Raw genomic sequence first — 16,735 nt, 5'->3', positions numbered from 1 at the left:
CATATTGTGTCATTATTGATCGACATATTTCGCCATTTTAGCTACATATTTTGCCATTTTTAGCTACATATTGTGCCATTATTGATCGACATATTTCGCCATTTTAGCTACATATTTTGCCATTTTTAGCTACATATTGTGCCATTATTGATCGACATATTTCGCCATTTTAGCTACATATTTTGCCATTTTTAGCTACATATTGTGTCATTATTGATCTACATATTTCGCCATTTTAGCTACATATTTTGCCATTTTTACCTACATATTGTGTCATTATTGATCGACATATTTCGCCATTTTAGCTACATATTTTGCCATTTTTAGCTACATATTGTGCCATTATTGATCGACATATTTCGCCATTTTAGCTACATATTTTGCCATTTTTAGCTACATATTGTGCCATTATTGATCGACATATTTCGCCATTTTAGCTACATATTTTGCCATTTTTAGCTACATATTGTGTCATTATTGATCTACATATTTTGCTATTTTAGCTACATATTTTGCCATTTTTAGCTACATATTGTGTCATAATTGATCTACATATTTCGCCATTTTAGCTACATATTTTGCCATTTTTAGCTACATATTGTGTCATTATTGATCTACATATTTCGCCATTTTAGCTACATATTTTGCCATTTTTACCTACATATTGTGTCATTATTTATCTACATATTTCGCCATTTTAGCTACATATTTTGCCATTTTTACCTACATATTGTGTCATTATTTATCTACATATTTCGCCATTTTAGCTACATATTGTGTCATTATTTAGCTACATATTTTGCCATTTTTAGCTACATATTTTGCCATTTTTACCTACATATTGTCATTATTTATCTACATATTTCGCCATTTTAGCTACATATTTCGCCATTTTAGCTACATATTTTGCCATTTTTAGCTACATATTTTGCCATTTTTACCTACACATTGTGTCATTATTTAGCTACATATTTTGCCATTTTTAGCTACATATTTTGCCATTATTAGCTACATATTTTGCCATTATTAGCTACATATTTTGCCATTTTTAGCTACATATTTCGCCATTTTACCTACATATTGTGTCATTATTTAGCTACATATTTTGCCATTTTTAGCTACATATTTCTTATTATCATATTACATAAAATCCGGGTCTAAAGAATAAGTAGTAAGCTTAGGTCTATACTTCGTTTAATTTCCTGACTGTTGGCATCTGCTTCTCTGATAACTCAACTTCTTTGATCAAAGAATATTGTTTGTTACCCAGTAAACATTTGTGGAAATCTATACCAGTCAAATGTCTCAAGTTAAATTTTACAAATATGTCAGAAGGAAGTAGAAATTGATAGAGGTACGACAAGGATGTCCTTTATCACTATTCCTGTTCAACATTTATTTGGAGGATTTAGTAAAAAACTGTTTTGAGAACATGGGAGGAGTAATAATAGGAGGAAGAAGAATAAAGTGCATAAGATTTGCTGATGATATGGCGTAGTTAGCAGAAGAAGAGACGATAGTAAGGGATAGGGGAGAGTCGGGTAGTATCGAACATCGGGTAATATCGAACAGTGCGTTTCTTTCATCTACCACCATGAATGATATGGTTACGTTTCTCTATGCGACATCACAGAAACGTAACCATGTCAATCAGTTACTATCATCGTGTGGTAGATGAAAGAAACTCACTGTCCGATATTACCCGCTGTCCGATACTACCCGGCTCTCCCCTATGCTACTGGAGGTAAATGACAGCTGTGAGTAGTATGGAATGAAGATAAATGAAGAGTTCGCGGGAAAAACGATGAATGTCACAGTTTTCTTAAGGTTGATGTCATTATCTAATTCAATGAATCACTGCGAAATTTAATGTTGTTCTTATGAAAAATGGTAAAAAGGAGAATTATCACCACGAAAACAGTAATCTTTTCCTTTATTTTCTATAGAAAGAGCACTACATCTTGCAGTTACAGACTCAATTAGATCATAATCTAACCCTTAACAGAAATGTAACATTCATCGTTTTTCCCGCGAACTTTCAAATGCAAACAAGACGAAGACCATGATCATAGGAAAAAAAGTAAAGAAGGTAAACTTGCGAATTTTAAATGAGGCAGTAGAGCAAGTGGACAGCTTCAAATACTTGGGGTGTACTATAATCAGTAACATGAGCTGCTGCCAGGAAGTCAAAAGGAGGATAGCAATGGCAAAGGAAGCTTTTAATAATAGAAGGAACATCTACGGACATCTGGAAAAATAACTAAGGAAGAGATTAGTGAAGTGCTGGTGAGGTGTGGCATTATATTTGGGAAAAACATGCACATCACGACGAAGTAAAGAGAAACGACTAGAAGCATTTGAAATGTGGATATAGAGGAAAATGCAGCGTGTGAAATGAACAGACAGAATAAGAAATTAAGCTGTGTTGGAAAGAATTATGAAGAAAGATAATGCTGAAACGAATTAAGAGGAGAAAAAGAATTGCAAATCTGACATTCAGGTAGTAGCTCCCTGTAAAGCAAGTTTGAATAATTTCAAGGAAAAATTGTTCCGGGGCCGGGTATCGATCTCGGGACCCTTTGCTTAGCGCGCGAACGCTCACAAATTAAGTCACACAGTATTTGTGTGCACTCATAGTTGAGTTCTGGCGTCTTGTCAGCTCATTTGAGTTGTGTGGATACAAAGGAAAAATTGTGACGGTGTCGTGTATAGTTCCTGGGGTAGCTCAGTCGGTAGAGCGTTCGCGCGCTAAGCGAAGGGTCCCGGGATCGATACCCGGCCCCGGAACTATTTTTCCTTGAAATTATTCAGAGAAAGAATTGTCTGAGTCACTGGCTGAGAAGAAACTGCCTGCTGTGGGATGCACTGAGAGGATTTGTGAACGGGAGAAGAGGTCGGGGCAGAAGAAGATATCAAATAACAGACAACGTTAAGATATATGCGGAAACTAAGATGAATGAATAAATTAAAATATAATTGCTCTCATAGACTCCAGACGTAGATAGTTTCTGTCTTTGGTTTACTGAGAATTGACGAGAGAGAATAGCAGGACAATTTCTGATGTTATGCAATGCTTCGACGACACTGGACGCACTGTTATAAAGTAGGACAAGTCGGGGGAAATCCGACCCTTTTGGTGGAATGAAAAGTGAAAAATCGGAGGAACCCTAGGAAAAAAAAAAAACTCCCAAAGCCTTAGTTTTGCCCACCATCAATGGAAGTATGTCACGGACGGGATTTGAAGTCGGGTTCACGGTAGTCGTAAACCAGCGCCATGCCAGCTGAGCTACCAAAGCTATTTGTCAAGACTCTTAGTACACGAAATTCTGCAGAATTATACCCTTGACACGTGCACGATTTCAGTTTTATGAACGTTTAAAACAGCGAAATCTGTTGAACGTTGTGAGCACGTGTGTCCCTTCGCTCGAATACGCAGGCGCATCGGCTGCAAATGACTACTTTTAATTCACTGGGCCGGGGAGTATATCAGCCCGCCGTGTTGCTAACACGTACTTACAACAACGGTGACAGTAAAAAATATATACACACTTTGTGAATCGCTTGGTCTGAGATTTTATAACTTGTTAATGACCCCGTGCGCTGCTCGTAAATCTGCAGGGAACCACTTGTTGATGGCGCTGGCAGCCTCCCAAAAGGACCCGCAGCCTGGACTCGACGCCCTGACCCGCCTACGTGGCAGAGCTGCCAATTCCTACTTTCAGCGATTGGAAAAGCCGCTAAAAACGTGGAAAAGGAAACTGGCCGATGTAAACACGGCCTTCGACTAGTAAGTGCTTAATAATGCAGCCCGTGCCTCCACGCCGGTTTCATCTTTTATTTCACTTTAACGCGCCAATAATAACGAGACCTCCGCTGTGCAGGCTCAGGAGGGAGAGGTTCGACTCCTGGCAGGCACTCTCTCATTAGGAGTAGGTGTGAGTGCGAGCTGTCTTGTACTGTGTTGTCTCATGTGTCGTTTGATGACGCAGTACCTGTATATGTGAACGTGTACTGAAGGGACAGGGACATCATTTTATTTTTAATAACATTTTTAATATTAACTTGCCTATACCTCTGGATCAACGCCGTTTGCTACCCCCATACACGACTGGAGTTCGATCATACTGGCGTAATATACAAACAAATCACTTTACTAGGCATAGGAGGGAAGAAAAGTAGTTCATCCATTTACGTAAACTAGGAAATATCGCGCTTTTTAGTTTCATCATTTTCATTACGTTTTTGTTTAATCAAAAAACAGTACAGTTTTAACAGTAAGTGTTTTTACTCACGAACGGAGCTGTCCATGCGGACGTATTCATTATCCTAGATCATATATTATATTTATTTTTTTATTTCATTGGGTTATTTTACGACGCTGTATCAACATCTAGGTTATTTAGCGTCTGAATGAAATGAAGGTGATAATGCCGGTGAAATGAATCCGGGGTCCAGCACCGAAAGTTACCCAGCATTTGCTCATATTGGGTTGAGGAAAAACCCCGGAAAAAACCTCAACCAGGTAACTTGCCCCGACCGGGATTCGAACCCGGGCCACCTGGTTTCGCGGCCAGACGCGCTGACCGTTACTCCACAGGTGTGGACTTCATATATTATATGTAACAGATATGTCAGGCTTATAGGCTTTGAGGTTAACAACTTTTGTCAGGTTTACTACGCTGCCATCTAGTTGTTACATAAGGAGTCAAGTCATAATTCCCATTTGAATTGCATTAGCGACTGTGCTGCCATCTCGTGTTCGTTTACGGCGGACGGGTGGCGATCCTGGCGGTTGTTCTCTTCAAAGTGCTGCCGATTTTAACGTACGGAGGAGTTATCTGTTACATATATGATCTAGGTCATTATGCGGTGTATATTATACTGTCTACAGCACATTAGCGTACAATATAGAGAATGAAGTTAAATTGAAAAATAATCATAATATGGATATTTAAACACATTTTTTTAAATGGTGGCCGTTCATTTCGATACAGACTTCAGTTCTAATGTGCATATTATCGCACTATATACTATTGTACCTAATTCCAATTACCAGTTTCGTCTTTCGTACTAGAAACTGATGTTGAAATAATTCTGTACCTACTCTATAAAAGAGTACCTTACGTACTGTAAATTCAATCTTTACTTCTGCCCGATCTGAAAAGATAAAATTGCTCAGACTGTCCGTCCAAGTGGTTATGTCGTAGGGTCGTAGAAAGGGAGGAAATCACGTGACAGTTAATTACTTAACGAGGCCCTTTTATTTAAGTTATTTTAAACAGTTGTATAATATTACGTAGACGTCCAATTCCTAACAGAAATTAATGTTCTCAGAAAAGAGCTAAGACAGCCCAGCCAATGGCTGGCGTATGAAAGCTGGTGGGGGAAACCGAGATACGACGTAGGCAAATGGACGACAGTACCTGTGCGAAAATGATGCAATATTGAAAGCTCTTTCGTCACTGGAAAACGCGAACATATTTTTGGAACGTACTGTTTACTATGACCGTAAGGCTACTATGACTGTATATGCGGCCTTAGATCTGTGTGGAGGACGGTTGAACTTCATTAGTAGAAGGGATGGGAGTGAAGTACATTAAAAAACTCAGGTACAATAAAAATTGAAGTAAAAATAAAGTGATGTCCCTGTATAACGTCGTTAAAGTGTGGCGGACAAAACAGGCGAAAGATCATTCGTAACATAATAAAATTGAAGGGTTTTTGGCAGAAACAACCAATGTCAAAATAGTAAAATTTTCAGGAGGAACAAAAAACAGTGTAAATGTTGTTGTAAGGTACAATGAAGCATGGTAATATGATCATACATACTCTTCATAAGACAGAAACAATATTGCAAAAGTGTTTGTTATTGAAAATTAAAAATTATACCCTAAAATATAAAAACATCTTGACAAAGGTTCTTTTTGCCTGAAATGGCAAACTTTGGAAAACAGACGTACGAAAACTAGAATAACATCATTGTATAGAGCACATCTAGGTCAGAAAGCATGGGGAGACATAACGGCTCGGTTAGAGAAGTCAACGTACTATGGTAGGAATGATCATGATTTTAAAATCAAATGTAGGAAACAGACAACGGATGTAGGTAAATTCTCATTTTTAAATATAACTATAAATGACTAGAATGACCTACCTGCAGCGGTCTTTGAGGGCTGTCCTTCCTTAAGGAGACACGCTACTGAGTTTTCGTCAATTTTGGTCAATTTTAAAAGTTAATTTTGTTTACTGATGAACTGTATTGACTAGGAACAAACCCATGCACCATTTCATTGTAGGTAGTCTTAGCATCATTTTAATAGTTTAAGAAACAAATTATCTTTATATGAGACCAGATATTTGTTTACTAAAATTATAAACACTTTTTTATATCTTATTTTTTTCCGATTACATTTTTCAACATAACATTTTGAAAATAATTGTGCACATGTAACTCATCAACATCTATTCGATTTTAAAATTTCAAAAACTTACAATCAAAATTGTGGAAATTAGAAATCTCAGTAGCGTGTCCCCTTAAGGAGATTCAAGAATAATTTAAAAAGTTGTGTATAAAGTGCAAATTAAAATTAAGGTGACATTTAACACTTAATTTTTTAAGGTGACATGCATTTATTTAGCCTGACGAGTTACTCCCTTGGTTTGAATGGTAAATTATTTAAAAAATAGCGTGTAAGAGGGCCTTAGACTAGATGTCTTTAGCTTAAATGTAGTTCTGTTTATAAGTATGCATAAGGGTGTAATTATTTGACTTATCTGAACTGTTGTATCAGTGAAGCGAGGTGAGTCAGTGAAGTTATGGTCTTACAGTGCAGTGAATAGTTCCGATCAGTGATAATTTATAGCGTCAATGAAATGTGTTCTATAGTGTCAGTGAAATGTGTCCTAAAGTGTCAGTGAAATGCGTCATAGTGCCACTACAGTGAGTGAGATGAGAGTAAAGTGAAAGACTATTGAAACTTATGTAGGGCCTATACATATGTAGGTTGTATTGTAAAATTAGGTTATTTTATGTTTTATTATTAATTGTAATTATTGTGTTAAGCTGTATTGTGTATTCTTACTGTATTGTGTATATAAATGTATTGTGTATATAATTTTATTGTGTATTGCTTATCATTTTATTGTGTATTGTTTATATTGTGTATACCACTGCCACCGGGTGCTTGCCCACTTGCAGTGTAAATAAATACATACAAATAATCACAAAAAAAAAATCATGAAACAAAATGTATCCTTATATTCTGTAAACATACTTATCTTTATACTTTTAGGTATGCATTCCTCTAGCACATTTTAGCCAAATATATTGTAAGTTAAACTTACAACACACGTGCGGTAAGTAAATAAATCAAATCAACTTTTAGGCCTATTTATTTACTTAAAAGTAACGAACTATCAGTGTCGCGCATCACTATGTGCTATGAGGAAGTAACTAAATGTCTTATTATACCTATACTCTTTCTAAATTAATTTATTGTAGTGGAGATTTGTAACAAAACAAGAATTAATGCAAATAAGACGTAAACGTGAAAACCATTTTTGACGACTTCCGGTTGTTGCTCTGAGCGCCACTCGTGGGGTCGTGGCTGAACGCGAAAACATCCATGGAGTAAAATACGTACTCAAGCATTAACCTATACCAGCATGCAATTTATTTACACTGATGTATAATTAATGTGTCACCAACAAACATTTTATATGATATTTATTTACATTGATGTATAATTAATGTGTCACATACCTACTTCTTTGAAGACAAAACTAAACTTCCTATAATTTAATTTTATTACAACATTTTCACAATCGTCAAATAATAACAAATGAATAACACCTATCAACAAATACGAATAATAACAAATGAATGACGCCTATCGACAAATAACAAATGGCGATCGCATATGAAAATTTAGCGTCCTAAAACAAACTATTTAAATTAAAAATGATTAATAATAATTTATTAAGATCGACTTCATCTCGTCTTCTCAACTTTCCTCGATTCTGTTATAAGGCACTTTGTTCGAACACAAAATGTCGGACATTGCTTACAAGAAAAAACAAGCACTGCCATCTGGCTATGGTTGTTATCACGGGAAAGCTAACTTACATTGGCCGTTTTTACAGAAGTACCAATAATTCAAGGCCGTCTAACTCCATGACTATGGCTGTTTTCGTAGAATACATTATGCATATAGGGAAATACAGCATCTGTTCTTACAGTAATACTAACATCTCGTTTTCTGAATTTTTTGACATTGGCCATTTCTGCCAGAAACCTTTCAATAATTATGACACGAGTAAAATGCATAATACAGGGTGTATATAAATTCAATACTCAAACTTCTGGGGATGATACAAGAGATCAAAACAAACGTTTTAAGTTAAATGAGCATGATCGGAAACTAATTACTGAATGACAAAATCAGAAACTGTATTGTAAGGAATAAAGAATACAGTTGTAACCTTACTTATGACACCCATACCTCAAACCATTTCAATTTGTACTCATTCACAAAAACTGCTCAAAAGTGCGGCCTCCTACATCAATACAAACTCTGCAAACACCTGAGCGACGAGCTCTTCCTTCGATTTAATAGGAGTCTGGTACACCAGGCTCTTCAAGTGCCCCCACACATAAAAGTCAAGTGGTGTGAGGTCGGGAGAACGAGCAGGCCATCCAATGGGTTCACCGCGACCAATCCAATGACACGCCGTTGCAGAGTTTGTATTGACGCAGGAGGCAGCACTTGTAAATTGTTTCTGTAAATGAGTACAAATTGAAATGGTTTTGAGGAATGAGTGTCATAAGTAACGTTAAAACTGCATTCTTGATTCCTTACAGTGCAGTACAGTTTCTGTAGTTGTCATTCAATAATTAATTTCTGACTCATGGTCATTTGAGGGGCTCACAACCAGAGTGGACCAAGTCCACCAGTGATCAGTTTGTGGATTAATACAATCTCGGATGAAGAAAACTTAGATTTATTCATTGCCATAACAAACAAAGTCCATAACTCATTTGTTACTCCACAGAGAGCAGCATTTCCTATGGAAGGTGAAGGTTACTAAGCGTGAGCCAGGAACTTTAAGATTCAATATCTCAGCACTATTCAGATGGACTTGGTCCACTCTGGTTGTGAACCCCTTATTTAACAGAAAACGTTTGGTTTGTTCTCTTGTATCATCCCTAGAAGTTTGAGTATTGAATTTAGATACACCCTGCAGAAAGAATGTATCACTTTCGTAACACATGAGCCAGTCTCCTCTACCTGGGGAGCGAAAAAATGTATATATAAATAGCTACATACATGTAACAAAAATGTAGGCTATGTCTTTACAAACGATTCTCCACTTTCAGAGCAGAGTTCATGTCTTTGAAAGTTACTGGATTTTCATAAGTTTACATAATCTTTTGAGAATCTTTCTTGCGTGTACCTTCTTCCTTGCTGACGTCTCTGCGTCTCGCAAAGCTTGTGACATTTAGAGCTAACGAGTGGTGGAGCAGCCCGTCATATGTATTCGCTTCAAAAGGCTGCTCTTCATTCGATGCCAGGTTTGAAATCAAGCCGCGCATCGATTCCACGTAGCACATAACAACTCTTTCCCTATCCTCTCATTAAATACGGTTGTCTGTCTATTTTTGGGTCACCGGTGAAGCCCAATTTTAACCGTTTTATATGCCACACAGCTCTTGAAGCTGGTTCGACTCCAAGAGCCCATGCAAATAATCCCCTTTCCATCTGTGTTAAATCGTGGCGCATGCAATTATACAAGGCCGACAAATACAGAGCTTTCTGCAAACAAAAAAAAAAAAAGCTGATTCGCTTTGTTTTTAAGAATAATAAAATTGTGGTTAGGTTCAGTTGTACGCTGCAGTTATAAAATTCGTCGATAAAGTCGGTACTAAAATTCAACCGTTTCCTCAAATACAGTGACGTAAATTTTATATAATGATCAATATAAAGAATATTGGAATACGGAGAAGAAACAATGGAATTTTTATAGCTATAATGCTAACATAAAGAATACAGAAGTAAGGAGAAGAAACAACGAAATTTTTATATAAAGCTCAACATAAAAAGAATGCAGATACACGGAGAAGAAACAATGGCATTTTTATACAATGTTCAAAATTTATTATTAATTGTCATTATTGAGTGTAGTTACCACTTCCACCGGATATTTACCCATTTACAATGTGAATACATACATACATGCATACATACAGAAATGAGTAGAACAACAGCATTTTTATAGCCTACAATACTCAACATAACAAATACAGAAATAAGGAGAAGAAACAACGGAATTTTTTATACAATGCAGAAATAAGGAGAAGAAACAGGGAAATTTTTATACAGAATATACAGAAATACGGAGAGGAAAGAACAAGATTTTTGTGAAAGCTCAACTTAAAAAAATACAGAAATAAGAAGAAACAACGAAATTTTTATATAAAGCTCAACAAAAAGAATACAGATACACGGAGAAGAAACAACGACATTTTTATACAATGCTCAACTTCAAGAATACATAAGTAAGTAGAAGAAACAATGAGATTTATACAGTGCTCAACATAAAGAATACAGAAATAAGCGGAAGAAACAATTAAATTTATACAATGCTCAACTTCAAGAATACATAAGTAAGTAGAAGAAGCAATGAAATTTATACAATGCTCAACATAAAGAATACAGAAATAAGCAGAAGAAGCAATGAAATTTATACAATGCTCAACATAAAGAATAGAGAAATATGGAGAAGAAGCAATGAAATTTATACAATGCTCAACACAAAGAATAGAGAAATAAGGAGAAGAAGCAATGAAATTTATACAATGCTCAACATAAAGAATACAGAAATAAGCAGAAGAAGCAATGAAATTTATACAATGCTCAACATAAAGAATAGAGAAATAAGGAGAAGAAGCAATGAAATTTATACAATGCTCAACATAAAGAATAGAGAAATAAGGAGAAGAAGCAATGAAATTTATACAATGCTCAACATAAAGAATACAGAAATAAGCGGAAGAAACAATTAAATTTATACAATGCTCAACTTCAAGAATACATAAGTAAGTAGAAGAAGCAATGAAATTTATACAATGCTCAACATAAAGAATACAGAAATAAGCAGAAGAAGCAATGAAATTTATACAATGCTCAACATAAAGAATAGAGAAATAAGGAGAAGAAGCAATGAAATTTATACAATGCTCAACATAAAGAATAGAGAAATAAGGAGAAGAAGCAATGAAATTTATACAATGCTCAACACAAAGAATAGAGAAATAAGGAGAAGAAGCAATGAAATTTATACAATGCTCAACACAAAGAATAGAGAAATAAGGAGAAGAAGCAATGAAATTTATACAATGCTCCACATAAAGAATAGAGAAATAAGGAGAAGAAGCAATGAAATTTATACAATGCTCAACACAAAGAATAGAGAAATAAGGAGAAGAAGCAATGAAATTTATACAATGCTCAACACAAAGAATAGAGAAATATGGAGAAGAAGCAATGAAATTTATACAATGCTCAACACAAAGAATAGAGAAATAAGGAGAAGAAGCAATGAAATTTATACAATGCTCAACACAAAGAATAGAGAAATATGGAGAAGAAGCAATGAAATTTATACAATGCTCAACACAAAGAATAGAGAAATAAGGAGAAGAAGCAATGAAATTTATACAATGCTCAACACAAAGAATAGAGAAATAAGGAGAAGAAGCAATGAAATTTATACAATGCTCAACATAAAGAATAGAGAAATAAGGAGAAGAAGCAATGAAATTTATACAATGCTCAACACAAAGAATAGAGAAATAAGGAGAAGAAGCAATGAAATTTATACAATGCTCAACATAAAGAATAGAGAAATATGGAGAAGAAGCAATGAAATTTATACAATGCTCAACATAAAGAATAGAGAAATAAGGAGAAGAAGGAATGAAATTTATACAATGCTCAACATAAAGAATAGAGAAATATGGAGAAGAAGCAATGAAATTTATACAATGCTCAACATAAAGAATAGAGAAATAAGGAGAAGAAGGAATGAAATTTATACAATGCTCAACATAAAGAATAGAGAAATATGGAGAAGAAGCAATGAAATTTATACAATGCTCAACATAAAGAATAGAGAAATATGGAGAAGAAGCAATGAAATTTATACAATGCTCAACATAAAGAATAGAGAAATAAGGAGAAGAAGCAATGAAATTTATACAATGCTCAACATAAAGAATAGAGAAATAAGGAGAAGAAGCAATGAAATTTATACAATGCTCAACATAAAGAATAGAGAAATATGGAGAAGAAGCAATGAAATTTATACAATGCTCAACATAAAGAATAGAGAAATAAGGAGAAGAAGCAATGAAATTTATACAATGCTCCACATAAAGAATACAGAAATAAGAAGAAGAAACGATGTAAGTTCCATATGAAGCTCAACATGAAGCATATAGAAATACGGAGAAGCAACAGTTTGGCAAGCAGGTGGTAAGATTCACACTTTCAACACGACTTAATTTAATATAATTAACTCTGACAAAAACAGTTAAAAATTTTGGAACAAAAATATAGAGCGTGGTCGCATGTTGGGCACAACGTTTTACAGATTAATGTTCATGGCCTGTTATCTGTTAATTCGACTGCACCGAAATGAAAACCAAAGTATCCAAGTGTAGCTCAACTTCTTCACTTTTATACAACTTTCTCAACCACTGTTCAGTCATAAGCGGAAATATGGCTTTTTCAGATCAATCAAGTCTTCAAATTGGAGGAAAGCAAGCCTTAAAGGCGGCCAGTATTAGGACTGACATTTCTGTGTTACTAATGCCGAATGTCTACAGAGGTGGAAGTCTTAACTTTATGGCCTGTAATAGGGACAGGCTAACTTTATTGAATCTTATTATGTATGCCTGTATATAACAGAAGTTTGTTCAACATACTCTACTAAAGAAAATGTGGCCACCCTATTCATAGCTCGAGGTTGTAACCTGTACTGCATAACCGGTATGGCATTGTGTTGCAATACACAATGGGTGCTTTAGCTTGAGTACAGACTTAAAGAAAGAATGAAGGAACATCAGCATAGAAGTGCATAAAATAAGTTATACAGGGTGTCTCAAAAGGTAAGATCAATCGTTATGGAGGTTATAAAGAACCTGATTTGCTGCAAAAATGTTTACACCATTTTTTATGAATTCGTTTCCGCGTTCGAGTTGCACGACGATAAATGTTCTTTGATTGTCATATTCTATGAACCCATTTGTCGTTTCATTTCGCTAAACATGCTCTGTTGTGATTAATGTACTGTAATTTTAGAGCCTACATTCGGTTTCTCCAACTTCTGATTAGGCATGGTGCAGTTTCTTGACCGGCGCGATCTCCAGACTTGACATCACTGGAATTTTATCTATGGGGTCCATGAAGGAACGTGCCTGCTGTTCTTAGATATCAAATAAAGATGATCTAGTCGCAAAGACTGACACAGCTGCAGAGAATGTAGAACTTGAAACATGATTAGACATGTGTGTACGTAAGAGTGGGAAATATTTTCAACGTTGCTCCGATAGACATACTTTAATGATAGCTGTATCAGAGCAGTTAATGCTTATTCAAGTAGGCTAATTATCATGAATATTTAGCGAAATAAAATATCAAATAGTCGATAAACTGTAACATTCATAGGAAAATTTATCATCGTGCAAAAAAAAGGGTATTAACATTATGTTGAAGAAAATCAGGTCCTCTGTCACTTTCTAAATGATTGACCGTACCTTTTGGTACATCCTGTGTATTATATAGGCCTGTTTGCTTATTGCTATTACATTTACGTGTATACAAAAACACCGAGTTACTTGCTAGGGACCAAGTTAAAATAGATACAATAAATATTTCTTCCTTTGCCTCGCTTTATCTCCACTTTTGATATCAATGCGATATAATAGAGAAGGGGATGTCTTATGACAATAGAGAGGAACACATTGCGGACCTCCATGTTTGTGTGGTCAGCACGCACTAGTAATTAAAAGCTCACTTTACGCACTGACAACAGTGGATAAAATGCAACTTTATCCACTAATGTAGAAGAACATCTTTGGGTAGGCCGAGACGTAGATGGGAGGATAATATTAAAATGGATTTGAGGGAGGTGGGATATGATGATAGAGACTGGATTAATCTTGCTCAGGATAGGGACCGATGGCGGGCTTATGTGAGGGCGGCAATGAACCTCCGGGTTCCTTAAAAGCCATTTGTAAGTAAGTATGCAGCGTAATTTGTTATTTCAGTAAATTGAATTCAACATATTTATCCGACCCCTAAAAATAACATACAGCTATTACAGTGAAACCTCTCATTTACGGACATCGAAGGAACGTAACAATCTGTCCGCATCTGGGCGGTGTCTTTTATTGGGAGGGAGGCTCCCCAATCTAACAGTAAATTTATAATATGCATTATGTATCCCTTCACGCTTTAAATGAAATGTATTACTGTAGTTTAATTCTAAATACAGTATACTGTACTACAGTAAATTCTTTGCAACTTTGAACTACAGTAGATAAGACCGAAAAAGTAAAATACAGTACAGTGCCATGCAATTTTATTCTAGATCTATAGTTATGCACCACTGTAATTTACAGTTTTCAACTTAACCTTTACGTTCAGGTGCCATGTCTCTCGAAACAGAACAGCTGATTGAAGTGGAGAGAATAATCCTACTAACCCTATCATGTGTCGAATACAATTTCACGATCGCGGAAACCTTGAACCCATCAGACAAGTTAAATTTTATGACTTTGTTTATCCACCCGCTTCCAGCTAACAAGGGGTAGCCGGCTGGGCTAGTGGTAGCCTACGAGACCAGGGTCTTTCTATAGCCCTGCTACGAGACCCTTATTATCTTCTTTCATGTTAAGGAATTTCTGTACTAAATTTTTCATTTTTGTAACACATTAGGGCCCAATTGTATAAAACTCCCTGACTAAAGATCAACTTTGATCGAAGATCGAAAAGTGAACCGAGTTCAGACACTTCTTCTATTGTATAAAACTTTTCTGCGATCAAATTACCTTGGTTCAAATGCAATCTAAGTTTACGTGAAAAGGATTTGGCAACATCGCATAAACAGGTGAAATACGTGATGCGCGGACAGGTTTATTCAGTGTTGCCAATCTAGCGACTTTAACTCCTTTTCAACAACAATTTCTTTTAACTTTTATATTGCTTAAATAGGGATTTAGTGACCTTTTTAGCACCCCATAGTGACAAAATTTAATCTTTCTTTGTTGATAATGAGAAATCTAGCGACTTTACAACTACTTTTTGGCGACTTTCGTACACTCTGTTGGAGACACTGGTTTTTTGTACAATGTAAATAATGGCGGACAATAAGAAGAAGGTTGACTGTTCTCCGAGTTGTTATCATGTTATGGTGTTTGATACTGCTAAACATAATAAAGCTTTATAAAACGACAATTTTCGTTTATTAATATAGTTAATTGAACATTTATGAATGTACCTATTATATCCATTAATAATTAATGGTTGTTATAAACATAATATAATTATAGGTTATGTTATTTGATACTGCTGAACACGATAGAGCCTTATAAAATATAAGATTGTTTGTGTATTAAGGCAAGAAATTGAAAGAAATATATATATGGATATTTTATTTGCACAATCTGTCACTCGTAATTTCAAACAGAAAAGAAATAACTGAACTTGGATCATCTAACTTAATCGGAGAAATTTCTTCAGTCAAAGTTGACTTTAGTTTGAGACAAATTAATCTCAGATTAGACTTTATACAACACAAAATTCTAAGTTCAGCAGAAACAAGGATCAATTTAACCTCTGATCTAAGATTAAATGGTTTATACAATCGGGCCTAGGTCTTGAAATCCAAGTTCTGTCCGCAGTCAGGAGGTGAAGCAAGCTTTAGGACTGTGAAACAGCTGTCCGTGTCCGTGTCTGAGAGTGTCCGTAAGCGAGAGTTAAATTTATCATTATTTCTATATTATTTCAGTTGGGACATAAAAATCTGTCCGTATATGAGGAGTGTCCGTATCTTGATGGTGTCCGTAAGGAGAGGTTTCACTGTACATGTTTTTAGTTGTTGAATATTTGACATTCCGAAAGATATTTCGATTATGGTTGCTGAAACCCGAGTGGCAGTCCAGTTTGAATGTATCCTCTAAAACTGGACATAGCATCACAGGGGATAATCGAAGCCCGCCGTCACTCACCCACTCGGCAGCGGACTGTACCCTGCGGCGACGTCGCAGTTGCTGACAGTGACAAACGCGGAGATCCGCGATACAGCACGTTCGCAGAGAAGAGGGTGCAAAGTGCGCCGGAATGCGGCCTGGAATCTCGAACCCAAAGCACGGCACGCGCCAAGAATGCGGCCGCAGCAAGACACAGTGTTTAATTAAACGGCAGCAGACTCCCCGACAATCCGCCCCGCGGCCGGTGACCGAACCCGGCCCACAGCGATGCGCGCACCATCCCTTGCTCGCAGCCACGGGCTGAGGACCGGGACTTCATTCCGCGGACACACGCCCCGATCAGATAAGACGGACGCGTTGCCATGGAAACGGCCGCGTCACAGCCAAGTGACGCGTCATTCACACGCGGCCAATCGGGTTCTTCCGAACAAGCGAACACAGCCGGTGCAAATCAAACTGCAA

The 16,735-nt window shown here is 36.2% G+C and overlaps 1 protein-coding gene and 1 non-coding gene across 3 annotated transcripts in view; one reads left to right on the top strand and one right to left on the bottom strand.

Annotated features, from left to right (window-relative positions):
- Positions 1-16,735, bottom strand: part of LOC138711233 (pseudouridylate synthase RPUSD2-like) — a 1,031,543-nt gene that overhangs the window by 178,708 nt on the left and 836,100 nt on the right. The gene's annotated exons all lie outside the window — the stretch shown is intronic.
- Positions 2,714-2,787, top strand: TRNAS-GCU (transfer RNA serine (anticodon GCU)). Its single transcript has one exon. It is a non-coding gene; the product is annotated as a tRNA-Ser (tRNA).

This window comes from Periplaneta americana, chromosome 12 (assembly GCF_040183065.1).
Source record: "Periplaneta americana isolate PAMFEO1 chromosome 12, P.americana_PAMFEO1_priV1, whole genome shotgun sequence".
Lineage (NCBI taxonomy): Eukaryota > Metazoa > Arthropoda > Insecta > Blattodea > Blattidae > Periplaneta > Periplaneta americana.
This window is presented reverse-complemented; position numbering and strand designations above follow the sequence as displayed.